This window comes from Balaenoptera borealis, assembly GCF_965194805.1.
Source record: "Balaenoptera borealis genome assembly, chromosome: 2".
Lineage (NCBI taxonomy): Eukaryota > Metazoa > Chordata > Mammalia > Artiodactyla > Balaenopteridae > Balaenoptera > Balaenoptera borealis.
In genome coordinates, this window is record NC_138867.1 from 126,328,544 (window position 1) to 126,345,146 (window position 16,603).

A 16,603-nucleotide genomic window follows, 5' to 3' on the forward strand; every position below is an offset into this window, starting at 1 on the left:
ACAAGCTAGGGGAAAGGCTTTAAAGAGAAGATGTGGAAGTAAAGCAAAGAGTTATTTGATTAGCTGTAGCTTAAGTGGTTGTCTTATTTGGGAAAGCCTAGTTGGTGGCTAGTAATTAGTCGTTCTTAAGTTTTGTTTTCTTGGATTCGAGTGCACTGACTCTAGCTTAGTTTGGGTTTGCTTACTACATAGCTACTAAGTCATTAGAGCCTCCTCAGTCTAATGGTCTCCTTGTTTAATTAACAATATATACAACTGAATATTATTCAACCAAAAAAATAAAGAAGAAAATCCTGCCATTTGTGACAAGAAGAATGAACCTATAGAACATTATGCTAACTGTAGTAGCCAGACACAGAAAGATAAATATTGCGTGATCTCATTTACACATGTGGAATCTAAAAAGGTCAAATTAACAGAACTAGAGAGAAGAATGGTTGTTGCCTAGGGTTGGGTGGGTGGAGAAAGGGTACAAACCTTCAATTATAAGGTGAATCAGTGGTGGAGCTCTATTGTACAGTATGGTGACTAAAGTTAATAATCCAGTATTGAAAAAGTATGTAAGATCATCTCCTGAGAAAGGGAAGCGGTAGTGGGAGAAAGGAACCACGCAATTGTCAGGTCAGAGCAACCATGGCAGTTACCTGAATTATTTTATTTTTCATAGGAATAATTTGACTTAATAAATACCATCCTCAAGTTGCCATTACACAGAAAACTATTTGCTCATCCAATAAAATCTCACTCATTTTGTGGTAATAATCTTGTTAGATGTGCAATGCTTTGGAAACTGTTTTATAGACAGTTTAAGCAGACGTCATTAAATACTTTCTTCTGAGTCTTTAAAGAGGCACTGAGTCCCTCCTACAGATGTCATAACTATAGGTTAATTTCTGGGACTTACTGAAAACCCTCATACTCCTTTATGTAAGTGAAACCGGCAGACTCTCATAAACATATCACTGGGTACAATTTCATTTCTAACGTTCTCAGGAACCCAAGCTTTTTGTTCCCTAGATCCTAGAATCTGGGAAGAAACTTGCATCTACCTGTTAATAAGTTCTTTACATGCCTGGTTTGAAGGAAACTGTTGAACCATGCTGCCTAGTTGAGAAGTGCAATACTGCAGAAACACACTACAAGGGAAGCCCTGTTTGATAGAAATGTGTAGGTCAGTAGACAAAGTAAAACAAAAAGATGACAAAAGGGAATAATCATTCTTTTTCATGAATTTCCATCTTTGCTCCTCTAGCTCAAAGGTTATCTCTTCACTGGGGGCCTTGACCACCTTAGTCCTCACTATCAACCTTATCTGTATTAGCAATCACTCTGTCTGTGCTCTTGGTACATCTGTTCTACAAGTAGTTTGTCAGTCTATTTTCTGGAAAAATATCAATCATATAAAGAGATCCAGCAATGACGTAAATGATGTAATTGGTAGATGAGATTATTAAATTAGTTATCCCTTATGTTCTAGAAGGTAAAGATAGAGCATGTTAAGTAAATAGATGGAAGATATATATGGATATATAGATATATAGATATAAAGAACCAGAGTGTCTTGAGAAAAGCAAAACGTTTGAGAAGGAAAATACACCACATGATATTAACAGTAGGTTAGATTGCAGAAGAAAAGATTAGTAAACTTGATACAGCATTGGAATGAACAAAAATAAAATACAGAGGGAAAAAAACAGAAAAAATGTATTGAAGAGAGCATTAGTAAGTTGTGGGACAACTTCATGCAGCTTGGGAGAAGGGTGATGAGGGAATAAAAATATGTATTTGAAGAAATAATAGTTACACAATTTCTAAATTTGATGAACACAAGAAACCCATAGATCCAGGCATCTTAATGGACCCCAAGTACAAGAAATACGACAATCCTTAGCATAGCCTGTGAAATCTATTATCTTAAGGCCTGCATTTGAGTCTAACCATTACTTTCACTTCGAAACATATACCTTAGCTCTTATTTGTTTTCTTTTATCCATATTATTCCTTATTCTTGAAATACTGGTTATCACTCTATGTGTCTCCAACTTTTCAATAACTCTGAGGGCCAAATCCTCTGTGAAGTCTGGCTGTGACCACCTCTTCTCTGCCATGCCTTCATCCTACTCAAAAGAATGTGCTCTCTTCTGTGCACCCCTACTCATTTGTGTGTAACTTTAATCAGGTTGTTTTCTTCTCCTTTAGGCTGTGAGCTTCTCTTACTCATCTTTAACTTTCCAGAATCAAATAAAGTACCTGGAATCAGTAGGTTCCACCCAGCAAGTATTTGAGAAAAGAATAAAGAATGTAAGCTGTATGAATCTGTCTTTGTATTTCATTTTCAGCATTTAGTAATACTTGGAATAATTGGTGTTCAATTATTATTTTAGAGTGAAGGGAGGAATTTTTATTAGTTAGCATTTGTAAAATCAGAAGGATGTCTACACTCTTCTATGTGCAAGACATTGTCTGTGCATGGAGACACAGGAGTGGAAAAAGATCCATGAGCTTATATCCTAGTGTGTATGTGCCTACATTTGTCTATATGATTCTGTGTATTTATTTGGTAGTGGGAAAATACACGAGTAAATAATTAAGTAAGAAAGACAATTTTTGATGTTGAAAAGCATTATGGAAGCAATAAAGCACATTGATCTGAGGTGTGGTGGAGGTATTTTGAATTGACAGGGAAATCTTCACTGAGCAGGTAGTATTTGAATTGATTTTTCTAAAAAAAACAGAAACTAGCTATTCAAGTTTCTTGGCCAGGAGTTTTCCAGGCAGAGGAAATAATAAGAGCAAAAGCCATACAGTGAAAAGTATCTGGTGTACTTGAGAGAGAGAAAGAAGAGAAGTGTGGATGGAATTTATGCCCAATGACTAAAATCCATCTGTGAAATACCTGTTAAAATAAAAATGCCAAATAGGAACCATCATGCATGTGTTGCCTAAAAGCAAGGGGTTGAAGAAAATAGCCCCCTAATTCACATTCATGGGGAATATCAAGGGTTTTTAATTTAATGACCATTAGGAGTATGCTCTCTCAGTCATTCTAATAAATTCCTTGACCTTGAAATCCCTCACATTAGCATTTTTATTTTTCTAGTAGTTGTGACAACAAACTTTATTAATATTGTGCACAAATTGTACAGACTGGGCCCAAGGCTCTGATGGGGGCAGATTCAAATATGCAAATTGTTAGAAAATTACTTGATCACAATTATTGCCAAATGCTGATGAGAGCAAGTTCTGAGTGTATTACATATAATTCATTTCATTCTGCCTAAACAACATTTTGGACGACTGTTCCTATTTGAAAATGGCATGAAATAAGCTTCTTTGGTTTCTGGTGTCTCTAATAGCTGGGGAAATAGATTACACAATCAGGGTGGAGAATCCAGCTGGCTGCCAAATGTATAGGTACTTAGAAGCATGCATATGGATCTACTTATAAATACAGCCTGTAGAACATCCACAGTGGTGAACTCTATTGACACATTCCCTGCAGACCTGGCAGATCTCATTGACCATGAAGTCATCAGTCACCCTTCTGCTTTTGGTCAGTGTGACCTATTTGTTCATCTTTGTTGGTGAGTACTATATATATACAAAATGGAATTCTGGACCAGACTGGTCATTGTCAGCAGTCATGATGTGATGTTATTGTTTATGATGATGATGATGATAAGGATGGTTAATGATGGTGACTGCCCATCACACTATTAATTTAGAGGAAACTTTTACTTACAGAATTAGCAGCTTTAATTACCACTATAATACTAGGCAAGAGATAGTGTCACCTAATTGCAAAAACAATGTTATAACTCATAGGATGAGATGGTCTGTCCTAGGCCAAATGGGCCCCAAATGTCTAATCTAGAAGTTCCAGGACAATTGTGTTGCCCTCAGCAAACCACAATTAACAGCATAAGGTTACAAATAAGCTTCATTTTTCAAGGAAACAACCTATATTGAAATTAGAAATTCTCATATAAAGTCACCTTCAAGAAATTCTTATCTAAAGAGCTTCAACTACCAGAATGTTCCTGAGATGCTTCCATTTTACTGAAAGCTGAGGCATTCTTAATTACCCTCTAGGTAAGCAAAGTAAAAAGATAATTAGAGAGAGACAGAGAGAGAGAAGGAGAGATACAGAGACAGAGAGAGAGAAAGAGAGCACGCGAGTGAAAAAGCCCAGGACTAGGATCTTAATATCTGACCTCTAATCTTCATCGTGCTACTATCTCTTTCTTTAATATTGAACAACTTACTCCCTTTCTCTGGCTACTCTTCGTCATATTAAAATAGAGTGTGAACCTCATTTGCTCTGAGACTTCTTTCAATAAAAGTTTACGGTTAAGTACATTGGCTTTAGAATCTAAGACCTGGGTTTGATTCCTGGCTCTGTCATTTACAAGTTGCATGTTCTTAGACAAGTTATGTGCCCCAGATTTCAGTTTCCTTATCTTTAAAATAGAATTATTAGTATGACTTAATGTATGTAAGATTTAATTCAGTGCTTGCGATATAGAAATCCCTCAGTATATGGTAGATAACTGTTAGTGAGAATGGTGGTAAATTATATGATTTTTTTTCAGTGCTCTCCAAATTATTTTGTATTTTTTTATTATATAAGCACTTTGTTGCCCAATTGTCTTGATTGTCTTTTTTTTTTTTTTTAAACATCTTTATTGAAGTATAATTGCCTTACAATAGTGTGTTAGCTTCTGCTTTATAACAAAGTGAATCAGTTATACATATACAATATGTTCCCATTTCTCTTCCCTCTTGCATCTCCCTCCCTCCCACCCTCCCCATCCCACCCCTCTAGGTGGTCACAAAGCACCGAGCTGATCTCCCTGTGCTATGTGGCTGCTTCCCACTAGCTATCTATTTTACATTTGGTAGTGTATATATGTCCATGACACTCTCTTACCCTGTCACATCTCACCCCACCCCCTCCCCCTATCCTCAAGTCCATTCTCTAGTAGGTCTGTGTCTTTATTCCCGTCTTGCCACTAGGTTCTTCATGGCCTTTTTTTTTTTCCCTTAGATTCCGTATATATGTGTTAGCATACTGTATTTGTTTTTCTCTTTCTGACTTACTTCACTCTGTATGACAGACTCTAACTCCATCCACCTCATTACAAATACCTCCATTTCATTTCTTTTTATGGCTGAGTAATATTCCATTGTATATATGTGCCACATCTTCTTTATCCATTCATCTGTCGATGGACATTTAGGTTGCTTCCAGGTCCTGGCTATTGTAAATAGAGCTGCAATGAACATTGTGGTACATGACACTTTTTGACCTATGGTTTTCTCAGGGTATATGCCCAGTATTGATTGTCCTTTAATCAAATGGCTTCTAGATTTTGGAATTTTCAACTTCTTTCTGGTTAAATATATGCCTCTTTGGCATATATTTTTGCCTTCCTTTCTTAAGGTATAGCCTAGTTTTAAGGTAAACATTAAAGTGAACATGATTATATAAAAGCCACATAAATCATAAATAGCAAATATAGTGAAAAGAGCTTTGTACTGGTCATTTTTAACCTGGCCTCTAGCTCAGCTGTGTAGTTAACAAGCTGTGTGTCCTGGAGCAGTTTTCTTCCCTTCTCTGGGCCTCAGTTCTTCATCCATAAAACAAGACAGTTGTGATAGATGATCTCTGAGGATAATTTTAACTCTAAGATTCTGATTCTTGAATCTTCCTGAGCTGTGCTGATTTCTCATTGTTTGTTCTCTCCTTGCAGAGGCTGTGAGCCAAGGAGGCTCTCGGGTATGTGTTTCTCACTCTCGTGGGCCCTTTTCTATCACAACAAGAGGTTGTCTTACAACAAAGGTGATCTTGAGTTGGGAAGTACTGTGACTATTTTATTAAGGTCTTCTGAGTTCATTTGGTTGGTCTGGTGAGAAGGTGGAATGATAGCATAACATGCTTATTTAGACAAAATGTCATTATTAGTGCAGATGCCTTTTCCTTAACAGTAGAAAAGGACTTGAAAATTACCTCCCATTTTCTTTAAATTAGCCAGATGTCACATTTCCATAGAAAGAGTATATTTACAGTTAAAGCCTCTAAGACAGTACATTGCTTATAAAAATATGGGATGAATATCTTTTATTTTCTAAATAAGGATAATTTTGAGAGTGAAAGTAGTTTTTACATAGTATTTTCAAGAAGACTATCATCAACTGAGACTATCCAGGCAACTCGGAGCATATGGTTACTCTAGATCTGAGTGCCTTGTTCATAAAAGTCTTTACAAATGCTTCATAAAATGCATTCCTCTTCCCTACACATACTTATTAGACCTATTGATTGAACCAGAATGTCTAGGGATGTTGAGGCCTAGGATCTACATTTTAAGAAGCCCCCTGACATTAAACTTGGAGAATCACAGCTCTAAATTTTACTAAACACACTTGGGTATACAGAGAGAGTACTTGCCAGACTCACAGACATTGAACCTTTGGTAGCTTGTTTGGCAATTAGTAATCACAGAATCTACATTCTTGAGAGAGTAATTTGTAATAACAGGGTCTACAATCATAAAAAATAGTTGTATACCTTAAAATTTTTAAAAATGTAGTCAGTCAGTACAGTTTCCTTTTTGAAATACGGGTTTTGAGAAAGAGAATATTCAGGTTTACATTCCAGCCTTGTTACTCAGTAAATGTTTGATTTTTGGTAACTTCATCTTGCTGTGCCTCAGTTTCTTTATCAATAAAATTCAGCTAATAATAGTACTTAATTCAATATTACATGAGTTAATTTATGTACAGCCCATAAGAGTGTTCAGTGCATAGTAAATGCTAAATAAAAATGAACTATTATTAAATCTTTATTTTAATGATTTAATCTTAATAACTGTTACATTTATCATTTCACTTTTCTAATTGAAGATTAAATATTTTAAACAAAATATTTATAAAGAGATATAAAGAGAAACAACTCTAGTACTTTAAAAAAGTTAAAGTTAATTCATTCAACAAACATCCTCCACACTAATACCAAAGAATGCTCTAACATTTTTACTTTATTCATATGACTCTCTTACTTCAAAGTCATAGATAATTTTCATCTGCCAAGAAGATAATATCCAAATTCTTTAGCTGGCTTTCAAGTCCCTTATCAATCTGTTGACAATCTCCTTGTTCAGCCTCATTCATTCTCTATCCACCTATGACCCAACGCTTTGACCACACTAAACGGCCCTACTGTTTCTAGCATACCAGGACCTCTCATATGCCTTGGCTAAGGCTGCTCTTTCATTCTGAAAGACAATTACCAGTCACACCATTGTTAAAAGTGTGCTCATTCTCTCATTTAGAAGGACCCTTAAATCTACCCTCATGTACTCTACATCTATGGAAATCGCCTAAGAGCAAAATCACTTCTACTCTATCATCCCTATGAATGATTTATTACTTTCTCATCTGCATTTCTATTGGATTTTATTAATATACTTAATTCAACATTTATATTATGCTACCCTTCACGGATAGTCTTCTCTCTTAGAATGTGAGCTCTGTAAGGTCAGAGAAAGTGTTTTCTCCCTTGTGTGGATCCTAGGTCTTTAAACATGGAAGAAATTCAATAAATACCTCACCTAATGAATGGATAGGTGGATGAATGGATAAATGAATGGACTAGTAGATGGACAGATGAATTTATGAATGAGTGAAAGATTCAGCAAATGTTAGAGAATATACAAGATAACTATCAGATGTGAAATACAGTATTTCTATTTTCTGAAAACTAGCCACCTACAAGAATTTTGAGATAAGTTTTTGTAATCCATACATCTTACCAAAAAATTTAGTTTAAGATGGAAAGGTCTGAACTGACTTTTTGTATTTTTTAAGTTTTTAAAAAATCTTTTCATTTTGAAATAATTTAACTTTATATAGGTAATAAAAATAGTCCAAAGAAATACTATATGTCTTTCATGAAGCTCCCCCAAGTGTTAATATTTTATATAACTTTGGTACAATAATCAAAATCAGGAAATTAACATTGATACATAACTGTTAACTAATTTATCATCTTGTTCAAATTTCACCAGCTGTCCCAAAAATATTCTCTTGGTGTAGGATTTAATCTGAGATTACATGTAGTTGTTTTGTCTGTTCAGTCTCTAACTCTTTCTAAGCAACAGTTGCTTTCTTGAGGCAAAATTCACTTGTAAGATTTTAATTAGAAATTTGACAAGACTACATTGGAATTTCAAGTTACTGGCACAACATAGGTATTCAATGTTTGTCGAATAAAAAGTAAAGAAATAAAATTGATTTCCTTATGGAACCATACAAAAGGGAATTAAAAAGGAAACTAAGCAATAGAAAGGGACAAAATAAAACTTTGAAAATCAAATCATGCTAAATAAGAGAGAACATAAAAGAGAATGTATTGTCTTTAGAAATTAACTTCTGGGGGGCGAAGTCAAGATGGCATACTAGGAGGGTGTGGAATTCACGTCTCCTCACAACTAGGGCACCTACCAGGCACCGGTGGGGGACCACGGACACCTAAGGGGACGGGAGGAACCCCCAGTGACTGGGTAAGACGTGGGGTGTGGGGGGAGTGAAGGGGGAGGAGAAGTGGAGGCAGGATGGGACTGGCGCTCCTGAGGGGCGGTTGGGGGAGGGGAAGGGATCCCACGCCCGAAGGGGTAAATTGGGGAACCATTAGGAGGGCAGAGGAACAAAAGGGAGCATGGCCAGTTTTCCCCTGCCCACTTGGGACCCTGGAACCTGCTGAGATCTCAGGCCTGATCCTCTGCCCACCTAGGTCCCCTCCAGCTGGGTGGATCCTGAGGGAGTGGGAGGGAGGGAAGGGGGAGCAGAAGTAAAGGCCGGACCTCCGGGACCAGTACCCCAGAGGGGTGGCTGCGGGAGGGGAGGAGTTCCTACACCCAGAGAGGCCCACCTACAGTTAGGGGTCCAGCAGCAATGGGGGAGACCCTGGGGGAAATGGTGGGAGAGGGGGACAAAGGAACAGAAGGGAACGGGGCCAGTGCTTTCCCTCTCCACTTAGGCACCAGGGAGCCTGTTGTATTCCTGGTCCTAATCCTCTGCCCTCGGAGCCTCCTTCCTGCCACACAGAACCCAAACCCCACCCCTAACCCCCACCCAGCACCCCACCTCTACACTCGGAGACACCCTCCAATGCGCTGGGCCTAAACTGCACCCACACAGCCTCACTCAAGGTCCTACCTCCAAACTCTGGAAACCCACACTCCAGAGGCTCTCGTTTCCACGTACTGCCTCTCCCGTTCCGCACAGGTCCTAAGCAGAGGCCCCATCCCGCCCTTGAACATGGCCTTGCCCCGGCCCTGCCCTGGCCCTGCCCCAGCCCCGCCCCATGCTCAAACATCATCACCACCCCAGGTCCCACCCCACCCTGAACCCCGCCTCTGCCTAAGTACCACCCCCACTTAAACTCCACCCCCATAGCCAAGGCTTTTTTTTTTTTCTTTTTTCCTCTTTTACAGAGGGGTTCTGTTTTACCTTGTTGATTCATTGTTGCTGATTCTTTTATATTTTTATTTTTCCTAATTAAATCTTTTATTTTTCTAATTTTGTTTTATTCTTTATACTTTGTTTTGTTCTCTCTTTTGGCTTGTTCCCACATACCGTTTTTTTTGTTTGTTTGTTTTCTGTTGTGGTTTCATTTTACCTTGTGGCAGTTGTTTCAAGTATAGTTCTATTTTTCCTAATATAATTTTTATCTTTCTAATTCTGTTTTTTATTCTTTGATATTATACTGCTCTTTTTTCCTTTCTTTCTTCCTTTTTTTTTTTTTTTTACCTTGCCACACAGCTTGTGGGATGTTGGTTCCCAGGCCAGAGGTTGGGCCCAAGCTCTTGTGGTGGGAGCTCCAAGTCCAAACCCCTGGACTAACAGAGAATCTCAGACCCCAGGGAATATCAATCAGAGTGAGGCCCCCCAGAGATCCTCATCTCAGCACCAAGACCTAGCTCTATCCAACTGCCTGCAAACTCCAGTACTGGACATCTCAGGCCAAACAAGAAGTAAGACAGGAATACAGCACCACCCATCAAAAAAAAAAAAAAAAAGAAAAGACAAAAAAATATGTTACAGACAAAGGAGCAAGGTAAAAGCTTACAAAACCAAATAAATGAAGATGAAATAGGCAGTCTACCTGAAAAAGATTTCGGAGTAATGAAAGTAAAGATGATCCAAAATCTCAGAAACAGAATGGAGAAAATACAAGAAACATTTAACAAAGATCTGGAAGAAGTAAATAGAAAACAAACAATGATGAACAACACAATTACTGAAATTAAACATACTCTAGAAGGAATCAATAACAGAATAATTGACGCAGAAGAACAGATAAGTGAGCTGGAAGATAAAATAGTGGAAATGACTACCACACAGCAGAATAAAGAAAAAAGAATGAAAAGAATTGAGGACAGTAGCAGAAACCTCTGGGACAACATTAAATGCACTAACATTTGAATTAGAGGGGTCCCAGAGGAAGAAGAGAAAAAGAAAGGGTCTGAGAAAATATTTGAAGAGATTATACTTGAAAACTTCCCTAACATGGGAAAGGAAATAATCAATCCAGGAGGCACAGAGAGTCCCAAACAGGAAAAATCCAAGGAGAAACACACCAAGAAACATATTAAGCAAACTATCAAAAAATAAATACAAAGAAAAAATATTAAAAGCAGCAAGGGAAAAGCAACAAATCACATACAAGGGAATCCCGAAAAAATTAACAGCTGATCTTTCAGCAGAAACTCTGCAAGCCAGAAGGGAGTGGCAGGACATATTTAAAGTGATGAAACGGAAAAACCTACAACCAAGATTACTCTACCTAGCAAGGATCTCATTCAGATTCAATGGAGAAATTAAAACCTTTACAGACAAGCAAAAACTAAGAGAATTCAGCACCACCAAACCAGCTTTACAACAAATGCTAAAGGAACTTCTCTAGGCAGGAAACACAAGAGAAGGAAAAGACCTACCATAACAAACCCAAAACAATTAAGAAAATGGTAATAGGAACATACATATCGATAACTACCTTAAATGTAAATGGATGAAATGCTCCAACCAAAAGACATAGACTGGCTGAATGGATCCGAAAACAAGTCCTGTATATATGTTGTCTACAAGAGACCCACTTCAGACCTAGGGACACATACAGACTGAAAGTGAGAGGATAGAAAAAGATATTCCATGCAAATGGTAATCAAAAGAAACCTAGAGCAGCAATTCTCATATCAGACAAAATAGACTTTAAAATAAAGACTATTACAAGAGACAAAGAAGGACACTACATAATGATCAAGGGATCAATCCAAGAAGATTGTCTCATTACTGTAGCTTTGTAGTATAGTCTGAAGTCAGGGAGCCTGATTACTCCAGCTCCGTTCTTCTTTCTCAAGATTGCTTTGGCTATTTGGGTCTTTTGTGTTTCCATACAAATTGTGGAAGTTTTTGTTCTAGTTCTGTGAAAAGTGCCATTGGTAGTTTGATAGGGATTGCATTGAATCTGTAGATTGCTCTGGGTAGTATAGTCCTTTTCACAATGTTGATTCTTCCAATCCAAGAACATGGTGTATCTCTCCATCTGTGTGTATCGTCTTTAATTTCTTTCATCAGGGTCTTATAGTTTTCTGCATAGAGCTCTTTCATCTCCTTAGGTAGATTTATTCTTAGGTATTTTATTCTTTTTGTTGCAATGGTAAATGGGAGTGTTTCCTTAATTTCTCTTTCAGATTTTTCATCATTAGTGGAGGATTGCAAGAGATTCCTGTGCATTGATTTTCTATCCTGCTACTTTACCAGATTCATTGATTAGCTCTAGTAGTTTTCTGGTAACGTCTTTAGGATTTTCTATGTACAGTATCATGTCATCTGCAAACAGTGACGGTTTTACTTCTTTTCCTATTTCAATTCTTTTTATTTTTTGTCTCTGATTGTCATGGCTAAAATTTCCAAAACTATGTTGAATAATAGTGGTGAGACTGGGCAACCTTGTCTTGTTCCTGATCTTAGTGGAAATGGTTTCAGTTTTTCACCATTGAGAATGATGTTGGCTGTGGGTTTGTCATATATGGCCTTTATTATGTTGAGGTAAGTTCCCTCTATGCCTACTTTCTGGAGAGTTTTTATCATAAATGGGTGTTGAATTTGTCAAAAGCTTTTTCTGCATCTATTGGGATTATCATATGGTTTTTCTCCTTCAATTTGTTAATATGGTGTATCAAATTGATTGATTTGTGTACATTGAAGAATCCTTGCATCCCTGGGATAAATCCCACTTGATCATGGTGTATGATCCTTTTAATGTGCTGTTGGATTCTGTTTGCTACTATTTTGCTGAGGATTTTTGCATCTATGTTCATCAGTGATATTGGCCTGTAGTTTTCTTTTTTTGTGACATCTTTGGTTTTGGTATCAGGGTGATGGTGGCCTTGTAGAATGAGTTTGGGAGTGTTCCTCCCTATGCTATATTTTGGAAGAGTTTGTGAAGGATGGGTGTTAGCTCTTCTCTAAATGTTTGATAGAATTCACCAGTGAAGCCATCTGGTCCTAAGCTTTTATTTTTTTTTAAAGATTTTTAAAATATTTATTTTATTTATCATTATTAATTTTTGGCTGCATTGGGTATTCATTGCTGTTTGTGGGCTTTCTCTAGTTGCGGCAAGCAGGGGCTCCTCTTCGCTGTGGTGTGCAGGCTTTGCCTTGCAATGGCTCTGCAGAGCACAGGCTCTAGGCACGTGGGCTTCACTAGTTGTGGCACGTGGGCTCAGTAGTTGTGGCTCGTGGGCTCTAGAGCGCAGGCTCAGTAGTTGTGGCACACGGCCTGTGGGATCTTCCTGGACCAGGGCTCGAACCCGTGTCCCCTGCATTGACAGGCAGATTCTTAACCACTGTGCCACCAGGGAAGCTCTGGTCCTGAGCTTTTGTTTGTTGGAAGATTTTTAATCACAGTTTCAATTTCAGTGCTTGTGATTGGTCTGTTTATATTTTCTATTTCTTCCTGGTTCAGTCTCGGAAGGCTGTGCTTTTCTAAGAATTTTTCCATTTCTTCCAGGTTGTCCATTTTATTGGCATATAGTTGCTTGTAGCAGTCCCTTATGATGCTTTGTATTTCTGCGGTGTCCACTGTAACTTCTCCTTTTTCATTTCTAATTTTATTGATTTGAGTCCTCTCCCTCTTTTTCTTGATGAGTCTAGCTAATGGTTTATCAATTTTTTTATCTCCTCAAAGAACCAGCTTTTAGTTTTATTGATCTTTGCTGTTGTTTTATTGTTTCTATTTCATTTATTTCTGCTCTGATCTTTATGATTTCTTTCCTTCTGCTAACTTTGGGTTTTGTTTGTTCTTCTTTCTCTAGCTCCTTTAGGTGTAAGGTTAGATTGTTTGAGATTTTTCTTGTTTTTGAGGTAGGCTTGTATAGCTATAAACTTCCCTCTTAGAACTGCTTTTGCTGCATCCCATAGGTTTTGGATTGTCGTGTTTTCATTGTCATTTGTTTCTAGGTATTTTTTGATTTCCTCTTTGATTTCTTCAGTGATCTCTTGGTTATTAAGTAGTGTATTGTTTACCCTCCATGTGCTTGTATTTTTTACTGATTTTTTCCTGTAATTGATATCTAGTTTCACAGTGTTGTGGTCACAAAAGATACTTGATACGATTTGAATATTCTTAAATTTACCAAGGCTTGATTTGTGACCCAAGATATGATTTATCCTGGAGAATGTTCCATGAGCACTTGAGAAAAATGTGTATTCTGTTGTTTTTGGATGGAATGTCCTATAAATATCAATTAAGTCCATCTTCTTTAATGTATCATTTAAAGCTTGTGTTTCCTTGTTTATTTTCATTTTGGATGATCTGTCCATTGGTGAAAGTGGAGTGTGAAGTCCCCTATTATGATTGTGTTACTATCGATTACCCCTTTTATGGCTGTTAGCATTTGCCTTATGTATTGAGGTTCTCCTATGTTGCGTGCATAAATATTTACAATTGTTATATCTTCTTCTTGGATTGATCCTTCAGTCATTATGTAGTGTCCTTCTTTGTTTCTTGTAACAGTATTTATTTTAAAGCCTATTTTGTCTGACATGAGAATTGCTACTCCAGCTTTCTTTTGATATCCATATGCATGGAATATCTTTTTCCATCCTCTCATTTTCAGTCTGTATGTTTTCCTAAGTCTGAAGTGGGTCTCTTGTAGACAGCATATGTACGGGTCTTGTTTTTGTATCCATTCAGCCAGTCTATGTCTTTTGGTTGTAGCATTTAATCCATTTACATTTAAGATAATTATCGATGTCTGTTCCTATTACCATTTTCTTAATTGTTTTGGGTTTGTTATTGTAGGTTTTTCCCTTTCTTGTGTTTCTTGCCTAGAGAAGTTCTTTTAGCGTTTGTTGTAAAGCTGGTCTGGTGGTGCTGAATTCTCTTAGCTTTTGCTTGTCTGTGAAGGTTTTAATTTCTCTGTCGAATCTGAATGAGATCCTTGCTGGGTAGAGTAATCTGGGTTGTAGGTTTTTCCCTTTCATCACTTTAAATATGTCCTGCCGCTCTCTTCTGGCTTGCAGTGCGTCTGCTGAAAAATCAGCTGTTAACCTTATGGGGATTCCCTTGTATGTTATTTTTTTGCTTTTTCCTTTCTGCTTTCAATATTTTTTCTTTGTGTTTAATTTTTGATAGTTTGATTAATATGTGGCTTGGTGTCTTTCTCCTTGGATTTATCCTGTATGGGACTCTCTGTGTTTCCTGGACTTGATTGACTATTTCCTCTCCCCTATTAGGGAAGTTTTCAATTATAATCTCTTTGAATGTCTTCTCAGTCCCTTTCTTTTTCTCTTCTTCTGGGACCCCTATAATTCGAATGTTGGTGTGTTTAATGTTGTCCCAGAAGTCTCTTAGACTGTCAGTTCTTTTCATTCTTATTTCTTTATTCTGCTCTGCAGTAGTTATTTCCACTAGTTTATCTTTGAGGTCACTTACTCGTTCTTCTGCCTCAGTTATTCTTCTATTGATTCCTTCTAGAGAATTCTTAGTTTCATTTATTGTGTTGTTCATCATTGTTTGTTTGCTGTTTTAGTTCTTCTAGGTCCTTATTAAATGTTTCTTGTATTTTCCCCATTCTATTTCCAAGATTTTGGATCATCTTTACTACCATTACTCTGAATTTTTTTCAGGTAGACTGCCTATTTCCTCTTCATTTATTTGGTCTGGTGGGTTTTTACCTTGTTCCTTCATCTGCTGCGTATTTCTCTGTCTTCTCATTTTGCTTAACTTACTGTGTTTGGGGTCTCCTTTTTTCAGGCTGCAGGTTTGTAGTTCCTGTTGTTTTTGGTGTCTGCCCCCAGTGGGTAAGATTGGTTCAGTGGGTTGTGTAGGCTTTCTGGTGGAGGGGATTGGTACCTGTGTTGTGGTGGATAAGGCTGGATCTTGTCTTTCTGGTGGGCAGGACTGTGTCTGGTGGTGTGTTTTGGCGTGTCTGCAAACATTATTTTAGGCAGCCTCTCTGCTAATGGGTGGGGTTGTGTTCCTGTCTTGCTAGTTGTTTGGCATGGGGTGTCCAACACTGGAGCTTGCTGGTTGTTGAGTGGAGCTGGATCTCAGCATTGAGACGGAGATCTCTGGGAGAGCTCTCGCCAATTGATATTACGTGGGCTGGGAGGTCTCTGGTGGTCTGATGTCCTGAACTCAGCTCTCCCACCTCAGAGGCTCAGGCTTGACAGCCGGCTGGAGCATCAAGACCCTGTCAGCCACACAGCTCAGAAGAAAAGGGAGAAAAAAAAAAAGAAAAAAAAATAAAGTTATTAAAATAAAAAAGTAAAAAAATATTATTAAAATAACATTAAAAAAAAGAAAAAAAGTGAGCAACCAAACCAAGAAACAAGTCCGCCAGTGATAACAAGCACTAAAAACTAAACTAAGATAAACGTAAAAATCAGAAACTGGTTAGTTGCATACAGGAAACCCCAAGTCTACAGTTGCTCCCAGAGTCCACCACCTCAATTTTGGGGTGATTCATTGTCTATTCAGGTATTCCACAGAGGCAGGGTACATCAAGTTGATTGTGGAAATTTAATCTGCTGCTCGTGAGGCTGCTGGGAGAAACTTCCCTTTCTCCTCTTTGTTCGCACAGCTCCTGGGGTTCACCTTTGGATTTGGCCCCGCCTCTGCATGTAGGTCGCCCTCTGGCATTTGTTCTTTGCCCAGACAGGAGGTGGTTAAAGAAGCAGCTGATTAGGGGGCTCTGGCTCACTCAGGCCGGGGGGAGGGAGGGGTATGGAATGCGGGGCGAGCCTGCGGCGGCAGAGGCCAGCACGACATTGCAACAGTTTGAGGCGCGCCATGTGTCCTCCCGGGGAAGTTGTCCCTGGATCACAGGACCCTGGCAGTGGCCGGCTGCAGAGGCTCCTGGGAGGGGAGGTGTTGATAGTGACCTGTGTCTGCACACAGGATTCTTGGTGGCTGCAGCAGCATTAGCGTTTCATGCCCATCTCTGGTGTCTGTGCTGACAGCCATGGCTCACGCCCGCCTCTGGAGCTTGTTTAGGCCAACCTCTGAATCTCCTCTCCTCAGGAACCCTGA

At 38.3% G+C, this 16,603-nt stretch overlaps 1 long non-coding RNA gene across 1 annotated transcript in view; it reads left to right on the forward strand.

Moving 5' to 3' along the window:
• Positions 1-5,342: 5,342 nt before the first annotated feature.
• The window catches only part of LOC309624568, a 94,988-nt gene continuing 83,727 nt past the window's right edge, over positions 5,343-16,603 (forward strand). Inside the window, exon 1 of the long non-coding RNA XR_014242023.1 lies at positions 5,343-5,842. This is a non-coding gene — a long non-coding RNA (uncharacterized lncRNA). The remainder of the gene's footprint in view (positions 5,843-16,603) is intronic.